We start from the raw sequence: 16,245 nt of genomic DNA, 5'->3' as shown, positions 1-16,245 counted from the left end.
AAACATTTTAAAGTTCACCATGTTTGCCGCCAGCACACGACCAAATCCATGAACCTGACAGACAGAGCAATTCACACTTACAGAATAGAGAACAAGAACACGTAACAAATTCACCATGACTAATACCTCTGTGAGTAATCCACCATTCTGTCAATAATTACTCATACTGTCTTCGCCGTCATTGGTCCGAATGTGGCCCCGCTGTGCTCTACTTCAAAGCACAGTCCCGTGACTCCCGTCCTGAACGACCAGGGCCGAGCTAGCGGTGGGTGCAGGAGAGGGAGAAAGACAACGATTATATCGACGGGGGTCGTTCTTGACACCCCGGGTCACGGCCACAGACCCGGTCACCCCCACTGTCATGTCTCCCTGCTCAGGGCCAGAAAACAAACATGGCTGTGAGCACCAGCTCTAGCTGCATTACGCACTGGCTGTGTGTTGGTGCCAGAGTGCCCGGAAGGCGATGCAACGGTAGCAGGCTGGGACCCAGTCAAAGGTACTCCATCAACTGTAGTGTGAGGTTAAAGTTGAGCATCTGTATCTTATACTCGGATCAATCACATTGATCATATGTATTCTCTTCTCTGCTCTTTTAGAGCACCTTAGAACAGCATTCACACACCAAATAATTGCGGAGTAACCTAAATTCCTTCAAATACACATACAGTATACGGGTCATGTAGTGACTATACAGTAATCCCACAAATAGAGGTAAAGTAATAAAGACAAATGCCTCGGATGGAACAGTCTGTGACATGTACATACACATAAACAACAGGGAAATGTATATGGGAAATAGAGTATTGAGTATGGATTATTTCTTCTTTCAAAGAGATAACGCAAGTAAAGAGAGAACAGTGACACATCTACAGTGTCTGTGTGTGTGGTAGGAGGTGTGTGGGGGGAGGGGAGGGGAGGGGAGGGGGGGGGGGGGGGGGGTTTGCAGGAACAGCACTAGAGGCCTGAGAGGGGAAGAAGAGAAGAGCCCCAGTTACTGAGTAACCCAGCGGCGTAGTCCCATACTCACCTTTCCCCTAACAGCCCTTCACCTTCCGAACCACGTGAAGTGGGCCTGTATGCTGACTCCCCATAGTGTGCACTCAAACAGACAAACCACCAAAGCTTAGCCAGTGACAGAGAAACACGGCAGCACATGCTCACAAGAGCATTAAGTGGACGTTTACCTTGACAGCAGAACAAGTAGAATAGCAGCAGCATAAAGGGGGAATGCGTGTCATTTTAACTGTCCCATAACACAAAATGACCAGAGTGCTCAACACTTGGGAGCCATTGGGCCATGTGTGGTCACCTGTAGTGTTTGCCTTGTGATCAGTGTGAACTGTCCCTTTCGCTAAGTCCCGCCCTCATATGCAGAATCGTAGCGTAGAATCTGCTGGCACCGACAACCGTCTGGCTCTGCTCCAAAGACTCGTTAAAATCGTCTCCGATTTTCTACGTTTTCAGGCTAGTTTTGTAGATTTGGAGTTAGTCATGGTTAAAACGTTGTGTAATAGTGTTGCTCATTATCCAGAGAAGTTGAAAGGAGAAAAAAAAAAAGCTGTGGAGCTAACATTTGCAGAGTACGTTAGCACATCATTAACAAGCTTTAGCACTTCTATGCTACGCTAGTTGCTGAAGCTATACTGAGTGTGTACACATGCTGCTTTTGGTTTTAAATGATTATAACAGTGGTACAGGTCTTCCCAGCTTTACAGGAACAGTGTTAATTCATTTAATTTAATGTCATTGTCTTCTGTCTTGACCGGCAGGTGATGAGGTGGTTCACTTTCACACAGTTAACAGTAACATTCGCTTCCATTTCTATCTTTTAACTTGTTTTTGCTGCTGAATTTGTTTGATATCCTGGATATTGTCGACCCGTCTGTCTGCTTCTCTCTGAAGCGTTCCGCTTTTCAAAATAAATCTGATATATTTATGCAGGGAGTGCAGTTAGTGACAGTGTGGGCTCCACGGTAGCTCTGGCAGCTTGACGGAGGAGCATCGGGGGTCGGGGCTTAGCGGAAAGGTCAATTGGCTTTAGTCAATCCTCATCAGCGGTAATTCGACAGAGCGTTCTGAACTGACGTCGGAGGCAGCTGAGCTTAGCATTCAGTGAAGTTTCTCTGTTACGCCTTCACCTGTTCTTCGGGCTGACAGCATCATTGCGAAGCAAAGCTTTGATTAGCTCGATTCATCTTTTTATCACGCGGAATCGCAATAGGTATTCTGAGCACATGACGAGATTGTTTTTGTTAGACCGCAATGTTTTTGGAGGGCACGTGCAGACTACTGACTACTTATTTCCTCTCTTGAATGCTCAATACGTGCGTGAAGGCATGTAAACTGGCCGTTGGCTGTAGCGTTTGCTGTGTTCAAGTGCAACGTCTAGCAAGCGCCAGTTGATTCAGGTTGGCTGGCAGATTGCCACGATTGAACGAAATCACAAAACCTTACAGCTGTGAATGTTAATAAGTCTGACAAAGCAGGATTATCTCTCCAGTGAATGCAATGCATTTTAATATTGTGTTTTCTGATTAGCTCGTCACTGGCAGAGTTTGAGAAAGGCTTACGCTGCTTTAAAGTAAGGCACAACTGAACTCTGTGGAGCATGAACTACAGTTGAATATGGCGGTATGGAGACGTGTGTGGAAATGTGTGCCCCACTGTGTCAGCAGAAAGCCACTCCTTCCCATTGTAGCTGCTGAATGAGTAAGATGTCAATGGAAAGTATGAGTCACTAGACCTACAACTCACAACAATAATATTTAGCGGGAGCGGGAAACTCTGAGCAGTCTGCAGAATGTAGATTGGTGATTAGTGGCTTTATACGCAGACTGGGAGTGGCTGCTGGCCTGATATCATTAATCCGCCCCAGCCCACACTCTCTCCACGCCAGACTGGTAAGGGAGGTACCGGCTGAAAGACGGGCTGCTAATTCAGTCCAGCGTGAGGAGCAGAACCAGAGCGATCCAGATCAGCCACACTGAAGGTTTTGCCCCTTTCCCTCGTCAGAAGGGTGTGACTGGGACATTTTCTGGTAATATCCTGTCAGAGAGAAAAAAAAGTGCATTCCTCCAAGTCACTACACACACACGGACTTTGCAGATATTGAATGCGTAGAAAAATATGGTGTGTCAAAAATAAAACAGAAATATGTAAAAATGTAGCGACAGTAAAACTATATTTTTCGTGTTTAGGCAATTTGGCTTTTTGCCCGTCACTGTTAATCGTCTATCAGATTAGTCCTGCACATGTTGTTTAGCAGTGTGATGGGAATGAGAAGTCGGGAGGAGGATCTTCATTTACTGAAAGCTCTAAAATGTGTGATTTATCTTTTAACAATCTGCACATCAGTGGAACCCTGAAGAGGAACTTATATGTTGATTTTGACGGCCCCTGTGGACGACAGTGGTAGTGTCCCTTTAAAATAAATCTTAATTCTACTACAGCCATGTTTGACCGCCCTGGTTCTGGCTCTCCTGAGTCTCCCTTCCCTCCAGCAGGCCCAGCTATACAGCCTGTGTCTCCAGCAGCGTGGCGTCGGTTCAACTTGGTGCAAACCTCACACAGAAAAACGCTAAAGACGCAAACATCCAAATACATACTGACCAAGCAACAGAATTTAAACGAAGAACGTCGCAAACCATGATTGAGATAATCAAGGAATGTGAATTATGTCGGCATTAGTGGGGGAAAAAGACAAAAAGACAGACCTCACAAATTGTCAGTTTCTAATAGAACTCACATGCATGACTGTCAGCTGTGGCACTGATTCAGCTGCTCTTCTCTTGTCAAAAGGAAAGAGCAGTAATCCACCAAACACTGCCATAAATTCCTTGTGATCTAAAAATGATTTGTAAAACTAAAATCTCGTGACAACAAACAAGAAGCAAAAATATGTCTTGTGAGCAAGTTGGAAAAGACAAACTGTTTTGCTGTTGTTTATCAAAGCTGTGCAGCATTTTTGTTTTGGAAACAGAATTTGTATTTTCCTAAAACGTTCATGTCTCTAGCACAGCCTCCGTGTGATCTACACGCTAAGTATTTATGCTGTACACATTTAATTGAGTAATCATTCAAATTTACAAATCTGCCCGTGAATCACGACTGCATTGAGGTTAAATCTGGAGTCGGTGGTGTTGACTCAGAAAATGAATCATGGAACCTGCAGAGAGCCCAGATCATCTGAGCAGCTGTCCCAACAAGCCGGGGGCCGGGGCCAGATCGGGCTCTGTTTTCACTGAGGAGGGGGGAGAGGAGGAGGAGGAGGAGGAGGAGGGGGGAGGGATCTGAAAACTTTCCACACAATGTTTTTTAAACGTTCAGCTTCAAAATCATGGACGCAAATCAAATCCATGCAGAGAAAAACAGGCGCTGGTATTTAACCCAAGTGCACAGTAGCAAAGAAGTGGTGTTGTTATTGAATGACGGGCATGGTGGGTAAACGCTTCAGCCGTTTCCTCCCATTCATACACCCAAAGGTCTTGACTTTCTCTTAAGTGAAATCTTGGCTCCGCCGTATGAAATGCTCCGGATTGATGAAGAAGTAGGAAGCTGTGTTTGACCCGAACTAGGAAATCACAGCAGGAAGTTAGATATAATTCAAGGCTTTCACAAAACACTTTTCCACTTAATTCTTGCGGTGTTATTTATGGGGATTTGTTTTTGCCTTTGGCTGGGTTCAACATCCATAAAGACATGCCAAACTATCAAAAAGTTCTGCTTGTCTCACAACCCTTATCTTTTCAGTTTAGCTTACCTGTTATGCAAAGTCTACATGACCTCCTTCTACTCATTTTTCTCAAACTTTGCAACAAAAAAGCAGTATTTGTGACAGTCCAGGAGCTAGTTTTCTAATTACTCTTTTGTGTGCGTGTGTGTGTGTGTGCGCGCGTGTGTGTGCGTGTGTGTGTGGATGAAAAGAAAAAAGTTGTTTTGAAGGTATAAATTATGGTTGTCGTGGAAACAGTGTGATTTTAGCTTGGCGCTCTCATGCGTGGGTGGGCCAACATGTGAGTCAGCGAAATAGACCACTCGGATTGCATCTGCTGTCACGATATGAGAGGGATCGTGAACTCTATTTATTTTCTTATTCCCTGATGAGAGCGGCCATATGGTCAAGCCTTCTTTCTGCTGGCGCAATCCTCAAACTGGGTTGTCTGGTTCATTTTTATTTTTATTTTTATTTTTTCAGATTACAGCTCAAGAAACGCTGATGTCAAATGAATCAGGAGCAGCAATATGTCAGTTATGCAATATGATGGAACAATAGGTGCGCATTGCTGCCGTACTAAAGCGTTTGCATTGGCTGCTTCGGTGTACTCTAATAATTAAAATGCTCAGTGAAAGAGGCTGAGCAGGTGGATCCCAGTTAAGGCTTTTAAAGCCCCCCCTGTTGTGACGAGCAGACAGAGTTGAACGTGAGACTGGACTCAGCGCAGCAGGGGTCCGACTCGACTGACCTTTGACTTGTCGGCACAGGTGCAATTGATCACATTAGCGATGGCTCAGTTCCACCGAGTGTCGCCTATTCCAGTGAGCCGGCCGGTACAATACCAGGACCTCCGCAGAGTGGAATGCAGCAATCACTAATGTTATTAAATGCACCTGCTGTGCTTTTCCTTCTATGACATGTCAAAATGTCTGCTGTGAAAAAAAGCTCTATCTTTTACACAATAAAACTGTATTTTTCTTCCAGTATTGTTTAGATTCATAAGAAATGAATATGATACAACCCAATTAAGTCTACTTCATTAAAAAAGAAAAGTGGGATGTTTCATTTATTGAGTTGTTAACTCTTTTCAGGACTGTAAATGTAGATCGAACACGTTGAAAGCTTTCATTTTGGGAACTACGAGTGTTGGCTTTCTTGCTGAGAGTTAGATGAGAAGCTTGGCACCACTGACCCATCTGTCTGGTGGATCTGATGCTGAATCCAGCTGCCTGTTAGCTTAGAGTTGCATGAAGACTGGAAACGAGGATCTCTGACCAAAGGTAACACAATCCACCTGTCACCACCTCAAAAGCTCACTAATTAACACATTGTTTCTAGTTTGTTTAAGCCAGGCTCCAGCTACTTATCGACTGGTATAAATCTTTTCACCTAAACCTCGACAAGAAGCGAATAACCGTATTTCCCAAAATCTCAAACTTTAAGTACAAACAAGTATTTGTTTAAAAGCAACACACAAAAGCTGCAATTGAAAAAAAGGGGAAAAGGATAAAAAAATGACATGAATCAGCAATCAGAAAATCAAATACAAGAGTATGGGTTAAAATCTTAGATAATCTAAATTTGTAAAAAAAAACAAATGTACTCAACCAAGCATTCATTCAACAATTTAAAATCAGCTATGATTTATAATCACTTCCTGTTATAGTTAACTATTTCAGTATATCAAGAGCAAAATATCTTCAGAGTCCATCAAAAGAAATCTCGTGGTTTCCCGCTGGAAGGCCGACAGAGGCAAGTCAACTGTCCTCTTTCCTTTAATGTTAGGGTCAAATTTGATCAAAAGTGATCATGGTGCACAAAGGGAACAGAGGTCATCCACAGGTCAGAGGGTGCCTTGTAACAGACACAAGATCTGCACCTGCAAGCAGAAGCACCTGCAATGTAATAACATAATCTACAAAGTAAGAAATTTGAATCAATTTGAGTTGGGAGGGTGGTCATAACATTATAAAGGTACCTGAGCTGCCCTTTCAGTGACTGACAGCAAGATTTAGTGTGCAACAGGCCCTCGATCTGTTCTTCCAGCATGAGGAGGTCGACAGTGATTTGGAGGATGTGTCAGAGCAGGAAGACAACGTGGAAGAAAGCTTTGATTACTGACTGATTATTGACTAGTTTATAATAAGCATTTTATTATGTAATGTTTTGTGTTCTAAGTGGTAAATGTTGAAATAATATTGATAATTATGATTTCTTATGATATAGCAGTGAGGACAGCGTTTAATGGTTGCAATGATTAAATATGGTTATATTATAATTCCAACAGATCCAGAATGTTCATGCCATTTTCAAATTCAATACAATATATTTAAGTCATTATGGCTTTTATGTTTTTATCTTATTGTCTTATGTAAAACAGGACATGATAATGTGTAATAGTAGAGGTTTTTCTCCAAAAACGAATGTTGTAAAACTTAAAAAATACACACTTCCTGCTCTCTGAAACATTTATTAAGGATTAATCATACATGTATTAATGAGACATGGGCTATTTAGACATTCTAAATAGATCTGTAGTTTAAAATTTGGTATAGACACTTACAATGAGGAAATTCTTGGTCTGGGTCAAAATTGACCCGAACCATGCTGTGAAGGTATCAAATATAAACAGTATGTAAGGGCTAGACAGTGAAAAGGCTGGGCCACTGATGAGCTCAGGGAGTAAAACAGGCAGCTGTATCCTTCCACCTGCTCCCTGGCTCAGGCACCCGTGGGAGCAGGTCTGGATCACACCTTGCAGGCAGTGCTCTGGTCCCAGGAGATGCCAGGCTACAGAGGGCCTTGTCCAGACTTGCCAGCTTACAGTCACACCGACTCCCACCGTACAGGTCAGACCTGTTTTCTTGTGTCTAGCCTGGAGCCGTGTAGGGGATAATATGCAAACTTTTAGGGTTGAGTATGACTCCGGATTAACTGTAACACCTGAGCCACCACCACATGATCCTGTGGGAAAGTGGTCCGACGTCTGTTTCCAGAGCCACATCGTACTTCTATATTCAAGTTTCCTATTTGATTTTTGTCATACAAATACTACATGTCTATTTAACAAGTTGTATAACTGGAAAAGGGAGTTCAAACAGACAGAGTGGAAATTAATATCACTTTAGATGGTTATTAATCAAAAACTTGTATTAGGAAAAATGCTTAGACTGCCTCCATGTGGTTTGAAACATGCTGGTGTTTTGGGTTTAGATCTCACAAATTTCCAAAATCAAACATTTTAATAAGCCACAATTTATAGAAGGTTTACGACTTGTCATTCATGGGTTTATTTATGATTATTAAGTCATTTGTTGAGGCTCTATAGACATTAATAAGGATAGCCATGTCCTTACTTAATGCCTTACTAACATAACTGCAGACCTGATGACTGAATATAGTTAACATTTTAATAATTTACCAAGTCTGCATTTCTAAATGTAATTAAGCTGTTAATGTTAGTTGCAGACCGACAGTCCATGAAACGAAACCCACATAGTGGAACCTGTCTGGCAGAGTGCACTCTGTTAGTATTTCCAAAATTTCAAAATCCACTTGATGCTGCAGTACCGTGTTGCACGGTAGCTCACTGGGAGCCTCGGGCCTTTGGGGACTAATAATGTCATGCGTGCTGTTGTGGCCCCGTAAATCCAAAGGTGAAAGTCCTCACAGATCTTAACACAGCTTGTGCAAGAGTGTGGCTGCGTTACACCGGGCCTTGTGGGCATCAGCTGGGAAAACAAGCTGAGACTGATAACAGACCGGGCCCACATTCCACCCTGGGCTGTGCTGAGGGACAAAGCAGACCACCGATTCTCACACACGGCGATGGCGACTAGCGTGGGAGAAAGGGTGAGGCCTGCAGAGGCGCACGGTTGGCGGCGTTTCACAGAGCTCCTCTGCTTTGATATGTATCTCATGTCACGGCCAGGTTACGTGTCACGTGAACGCCTCGGTGAGAGAAGAAAATAAAAAACATACATCTCGCTGGCTTTAGTCAGTGTCAGTTTTAGGCTCGTCTGTTTTTAATAACGGGAGGAATGGCTTGGCACTGTAAGGCCCAGGTGCTGACAGACCTCCCGACGCGCTGAGCGGGCTCTCTGGGTCCATGCTGTGCAGGCCTGGCCGGGCCCGGCTGGACGGCTGAGTGCAGGTTGCCCAGCAGGCTGTGTTGTCTCAGCCTTCAGCCAGGGATGATGGATGGAGCTGGAAACGCTCCCAGAGAGGGGGTGAGCATGTGTGTGGCAAGACGTGGCAGGTGGTGAGCGCTGACTTGACAGCAATTAAATGTACAAATCTTTGATTAAGCTCATGGGAAGGCAGTCATTAGCAACACTGAATCGGCTCTCCCCCCAACACACACACACACACACACACACACACACACACACACACACACACACACACATGCACAGTGCCTCTCTCTCTCTCTGACGAACATACACACAGGCACACATTTGTCTTCCTGAGTAACACTAACACTACTGTAGTGACTAATACAGTGCACACTTTGTAAAGAGGCATTTTCGTTCATGTTTGATGTGCCCTTGAGCAAGGCACTCGTAAACTGCTTTAGAATTTGAGATTAATATCTGCGGAATACCCGTTTTGTGTTGCTTCTTGTCAAAAACCAAATTAAATTTGTTTAAAGTTGAACTAAATTGAATAGAAATGGCTTAAATGTTGCTCAAGATAAAGAATCTTTTGAATCTGGGTGGTATAACTTTAAAATGTGTTTTATTATTGTGGTTGTAAATGTTGCTCAAGACAAAGAATATTTTGAAAGGCTTAAACTAAAATGATTATAAATAAAATACTAGCTTTCTTGGGTCTGTAGCACCTTCTCCCTGTGTGTTGTTACATGTCAGTGACGGAGCAAAAAACATCGCTGGTCTGCAATCGTTCTTTGAAAATGAAACACTACAATAACATCCTTTTCACTAATTGAAGATGTGATGACACAGCTGATAAAGATTTGCAGCAGAGTTCAATAGGGCGACAGGAGTGGTCAGACAACTTGCTATTAAAACAGTTATCTGCCGTATGCCATTTGTTTTAAATAATATTCTAATATCTATTGTATTGTAAAATATCATGCACACACGGCTATGATAAGTGCAGTAGGTCAACATGAACAATTGGTTGTATCACTTTAAAGTTTGTGTTATTGTTGTGGTTTTAACTTCCAAAGACGTTTACGTCCAAATAAGTAGTTTGGTATTCTGGACTTGTCTTGTTGTCCTAGCAGTCTGTTGGAAAACTATTGATTAACTGCGACATATCTCAGCAATTATCCCAGAGAATTAAAATAATGCCAATCCCCGATGAGAATGATGGTCTGTATGAATAACAACCACTTGCCACAGGCATGCATGGTATAATGCTTCACCACTGAACCAGAATGCACATCACAGCACTGTGGGTGGAAATGGTATTTAAGGAGTAATGTGCACTCTTCAAAGTTGTTCCCCTGAAAGCATGCATGTGTAAAACTGCAAGTTTTATAATATGGAAACAAATACAGTAGGTAACAAAACAAGTCCTCTCTGGTCCAGGACTTTCATAAGCTTAGTGTTGAAATCCTGAACGTATAACACGTATGAACCAGTCCCTAACTTTATGCCAAACTATGCGTGAAAAAGTGAGTTGTCAGTTCATTATTTATTAGTGGTCTCACTAATCAATCAATCCTCATATGACCTGGTGAATTATAACTAAGAATGTAAACTATGAGAAATTCAAGTTCTGTAAGAGATTTTAAATTATCCTGATTAAGGTGGAGTTAGCAGTGCTCTTTACTAGGAAGGAGGTACATCCAAGTCTCTCACATGTAGAACAAGGTGACACCTTTTATGCACAGTGTATCACACAGACACACCTAACAAGTCCCTTTAGAGTTGCCTCTGTCTTCCTGTGGGGCTCAGGCTGGTAATTGCCATCCTCTCCCCAGCTCACTAATGAGAGCGATACCCAGGCTACCCCCGCGGCTTGGACATATCTCACTGTCTATATCCCATAATCTCATTGTCTAGGAAACAGAGGAATGCTTAAAGCTCCACACCTGACAAGCCTCCAGTGTATTAGACCAGCTCTCGGTTAATACACGAGATTACTGAACACACATCACTTCTCAGGCCAACTCAATGTGTCTGTTATATGGACGGATATTTTCAAGGCACACTTTCTCTATTCTGAAGGCAAGTTTTTGTTTTACCCACCAATTTTTTTAACAACAGTTTCACAATTTGACTTCAGTTTTAGTAGAAAGAATAGTTGTTTCTTTTCTCTTTAAAATCCCGAAAGCCTCACTTTAAAGCTCTTCGTCTCCAGCGGCTTGTGAGTGTGCTGCTCTGCTCCTTTCATGGGAATCTGTCACCGTGGAGATGTGAAGGCGCTCTCTCCCTGCCGGAGCCAGGGGAGACAGCAACACATCCCGCAGGACCAAATCCATCGTCAGGTTTACACCAGTAGACACTTAATGATGAGATAATCAGAGACAGAGCTTAATCAGTGACACTGCTACTCTATATCTGCCTCTAATTTAAAAAGAAATCACGAAAATACTGGATTAAAAAACAATAAAACAGACTTCATATTGACATTAAACCACAAAAGCAGACTTTCTAGAAAAAAAAGTAAATATATAAAGTCTTTGATGCCATTCTGTGAAGCATTTTAAACAAATGGCCATTATTAGTCTCCTCTGCTGAGGAATAGCCTAACATTCAAGAATGATGGCACCATTAAACATCTATGATGGGATCCCTTCGTCCCAGGATGAATGTTTTCCTGCAGGATGCAACGTGGATTTAGAAGCAGCAATATGTGGAAGATTAAATATTGTTTCACCGAGTACCTTATTTCTCTCTACACATTGGACCTGGCCTGGCAGTACAAAGGGTGCAAAACGCTAAAGCGATAACCACATGTTAACAAAGGTGTCACTATTTACAACACAGTAGGAATGAGACCAATGTGAGTCCAATATTCACTCTCCTTTTAGCTCTGTTTTGGTCTCCGCTTACCTCCGAGCTAAATGATTGGCTGCTAATGCTACACTTTCTTCATTAGCCAGTTGCTAACTTATTTTAACATACCCAACTTGAGTTGCATAACAATCATAGTTATTTTGAGCTAAATCATGATCTTTTACTGAACATAACAAAGTAGTTTTGTTGCCTGAACATAACAAAGTAGTTTTGTTGCGTCTTTGTTTTGTTTTGTTTCAATTCACAACGTTAACAACGTGTTAAAAACCGTAGAATATATATAATATAATATATATAATATGCTTCCCTCAAAACCTTATTGACAACGCAGTTTATTCATATGGGAACGCCATTTTTAGGCGACAGGGTTAGAATCTGATAATGGTAGAGATGAAATGTACTTCTTATGTTGCACATCTAATGTTTTGATGAAGTCAGAGTGGTGCTCCCGTCACATCGTTATATTAAGACAGTTAGATGATCGATAGCATTTCCTGCGTCTTGTTTTATTTCCCCATGTTTTCCCACTCCTCCCCTCTTCTAGGAATACGCTGGCCAGCCTAATCACAGGAACCGACCCAGGCTGGAGGTGCATGCCTTTGCACATGGCAGCACAAATTAAAATGTCTCCTGCCGCCCGCCTCTCTAATTCCCTGGCACTATGCCCTGGCCTGTCCCGCGAATTACAACCAGACCTCTCCGTATGGTGCAGGCAGCATGGGGCAGGCCAGCTTATTGACATGAGCTCCTCCCTGAACTCTCTGAGTCAATAACTGAGGAGCTCAGAACACGCACATTTGGCCATCGACATCCTCAGAGTGCTAAGTCCATAATGAAATTATTAGGAGCTAAAGGGATTGGAGAGTATCAGCAGGATTTTTAGTCCCTTATCAAAAGGAGACTACCACTCGATACCAAAAGCACATAGAAAGAATCAAGAGTTCATCTAATACAGGACCGTTTAATCCTCTGAGCTACACTGTGTGATTCAAGGGCGGGGGTCTATAGTTCATTCCCAAGTCTAGACCGAAAACAAAAAGAGACTGGGCCATGTCCACCGTGGCTCTTTGGCTTTTTAGGCACACTTTTATTGTCTTGCTCACTGTTAAAGGTTTCACAGAGTTTAGATTTATTTATTATTTTTCTCTGCCATTATCTCTTTGATTAAGTATTGTTATCCCTCAGCCACTGTAAGATGTACCGCTTTCTCATAGATGATAAGAGGTGATGGTTCACATTATTTCCTTTATCAGGCAAGACATAGGAAGCGTCCATTTTAATAACAGTCATTGGTTGATACTCATTTTGGTCACTTTGAAAAAGACAGGACTGTATGATATTACCATAGCAACAGTAGGTGTTGAGACCTGTTTTGTAACAGAAAAGGTGCACGACAGTTAAGAAAGGTCATTAAAGCATTAAGAAAGGTGTATAAGGAAACAATTAGCAGTATTTTAGTAGTAACAGAATAGATCATTTCAGTAATAGGCTGATATGTATGAAGAAGTCAAAGACCAACCAATGTTCAAACAGGTCTAATATGACCCTAAACTGCACATCATATATTCTGGAGTTGTAAATGGAACATTTTTGACATTTTGTGTCAGTGTTTATGTCTGTAACAAAGCATAAACACGTTTTATAGCCTCTTTATTCGTATAAAACCAATAACAGCTTAGACAATAAATTTCAGGAAAAGTGAGGGGAGGCTACAAACGGAGCATTTTAGCTTAAATAATTGATAACTTGAACTAAAATGCAAGAATGTTTACCACTACAAAGCTACGGCACAACAAAGATCTTTTGGTTGCTCAAAAGAGGAAAAAAAGAATCTCTGCTATAAATTTGAAAAAAAGGAGGGTTTTGGTTGCCATTTCCTTTGCTTTGTTCTCTGAAGGGTGCATCACTGGTTGGATTTTCTTCACTTATATTATGTCCGCTTCTCAGCTCTGTGCAGATGAAGTAATTAACTAACTAGCTGGGGCTCTTTCTGCTTGAAAAACAAGCTGAAATATTTCCCTTAATGTAAACTTGCATTGATAAAACACTAAGCTAAACTCCACGTATGTAAATTCACACAAGACACTGTAGAGTGAATGTGCTGTGGTGAGGGACGGCCCAGAGGCCAAGCAGACATCCCCAAACCAAGAAGCAGACAATGATGTTGTTGTTGACTCTGTTATCACAAGACAAATCTTTGACTGCAACAGAAATGGGACAAATCCTGTGGTTTGAACACGGAGACGGACTGCCTCCACCTGCAACACCTGCCAGACTTTTACAAACACACATGCTGCTTTGTTAGGTTCCGCGGTCGGTGTTTGTCAGCCGCACTCGGTGTTGTTGACGGTGTTGTTTACCCGTCCTGGTTGGACATTGGTTCTCTTCCACATGTGCCCTGGATGCAGATTATTTGACCGGGTCTCAGGTAACCGATATGTTCCTGTTTAAAACATAAACAAGCGTGAAACACATTATGACACGCATGAGTAGAGCGGACACAGAATCTAATACACTAATGAATAATGAGCCACTGCTGCATCTGTTCTCATTCCCTGCCATTGATGAGTAACACTTTAAAACCCTTATGGCAAGGTAGGGCCAACTCGTAATGAATAATAAAAATGTGTGACCTTTAACTAAATAAAAATAACATCTTGATAACAACAAACTCCCGAAAAAGTCTATTTCTCAGGGTCTAAAGTGACCAATTCAGCATTTGTTAGGATGACCAGCTCCCTCAATGGAAAACCAGAGAACCACACCTCATTGTAAAACATCCTGGGGCTGCTCCGTCCACAAGAGAGAAGACAATCAGTGTGGGCTTGCGGGTATTAATTTGGGACTTAACATGCAAATGAGCGCTATTGTTCCAAAACCAGAAAATGTACTGTACCACTAGCCACAACCCAGTAAAGTACAGTCTCAGCATGTTGTGTTTAGTCTCTGTGGAAGTGTACAGCTGCGATCTGTTTAGAGAGATTAATAATTCAGTGTTGGACTGATGTATATGAAATGGAGCGTTTGTTTTTCTTTTGTCTCTCTCGCAAGACACACTACATACTATAGTTCTTGGGAAAAGGTGAATTTGAAAATTTGAAATATTCAGCTCATTTACAGTACTGTAAGATTAATTGAACAAATATGGTAACATGCAAATTGATGCCTTCATCTTTCCCTAAAGTGCTTTGTGATGTCTTACTTTCTCTTACGCTTTTATTTTGTAGATTATTCATCTTGACTACTGTGGGTTTTTTCTTTCCTGTCCTGTCTTTCTAAACCGTTTCAATACATTTTTATCATTAATGCAAAGCAATTACCTCAAGCCACTATGTTTGAAAGATGCTACACAAACAACTGTGCCTCACCTAACTCTTTCTTTCTTCTGTCTGCTGATATTTTACTTTGTTCATATCCTTTCCTCTCCTTTCCCTCTTTGTCCTCTTGTGATTTTACCATAGAAACGACCGTGTTTACATCCTGTGTCTCTCTCAAGAAGATCTTGTTTATTCTTCAGAGTGCCAGTGTGGGAGTCTCGTACTATCATTCTGGAGGAAGTACTATAAGTCGCGTGCCAGTCGCAGTAAACCACAAACCCAAGCTTGGTGGAGAGGGGCATTTTTCATACAAATCATGGAAAATGGTTGTTAGCGAGCCATTGCCAGGCTGAGTGAACAGCCATAAATAGACTCCCTTTGCATGTAGTAACAGCTTTGAGCAACACAAAGGCAGACTGTAGCAACCATTGCCTGTGGTATGGCTGGGTAAAAAGGGCTCTTATTGTTTCTGTGCATTTTTGAGTTAGTCATAAGATATGCTGTCAGGTTTAATCCACCAGGCATCAGAAGTGAACCTTTGAATCTATTCTGTAAACTTGAAATTCCCATCATTTTCACTTCAGTCCTCCCCCTCCCAGCACCACAGGGCTTGTCAGTATGACAGAATTCTCCCTTAATGAACCCCACCTCAGTCTTAAGGGACCGGAGGCTCTGACACTTTGGTCCTCAACAAAACACTTACATTACGTGATAAAAGGAGCTCCCTGGGATATGTATCTGGTGCTGCGATGATAAATACATAAATAACGTCAGAGGTGGTTCAGGAGGGCTCCTTGAGCAGGAAAGTGTGACAGTACAAAGGCTGCAAGGAGCAAAGACTGATGTGGAATGTAACTACCCTGGAAGCTGAAGTCATATGGGGCTAATCAGTTCCAGTGATGCATAAATTACAAAAAGGTGGAACAGTGATGGTCAGCAACACGGTCAGAGACAGTAAAGATAAAAAAAGAGCGAATCAGATCTTTATGTGTGTCCTGCCTGTTGGGTGTCTTATCAGTGCTGCTTGAGAGGTCAAGTCAGGACACAAATCACACCCCCCGAGCTCGTCAGTCTCCTCTCAACTTACACAACTCTGTCTCTCTCTCTTTTCTCTTCCCACTCCTGAAGTGTGTTGTTCCACAGTGATGTTTGTTGGCCCAAAAGTGGAGTTGCTTTGGTACAGGATGACGTGGTGGTACCTCCATGGTTCTCTGGGGCAGGCTTA

The sequence above is a fragment of the Anarhichas minor genome, unplaced genomic scaffold (assembly GCF_050575085.1).
Source record: "Anarhichas minor isolate MPS153535 unplaced genomic scaffold, ASM5057508v1 ptg000026l, whole genome shotgun sequence".
NCBI lineage: Eukaryota > Metazoa > Chordata > Actinopteri > Perciformes > Anarhichadidae > Anarhichas > Anarhichas minor.
The sequence above is the reverse complement of the archived record's forward strand: the minus strand, read 5'-3'. Positions refer to the sequence as shown.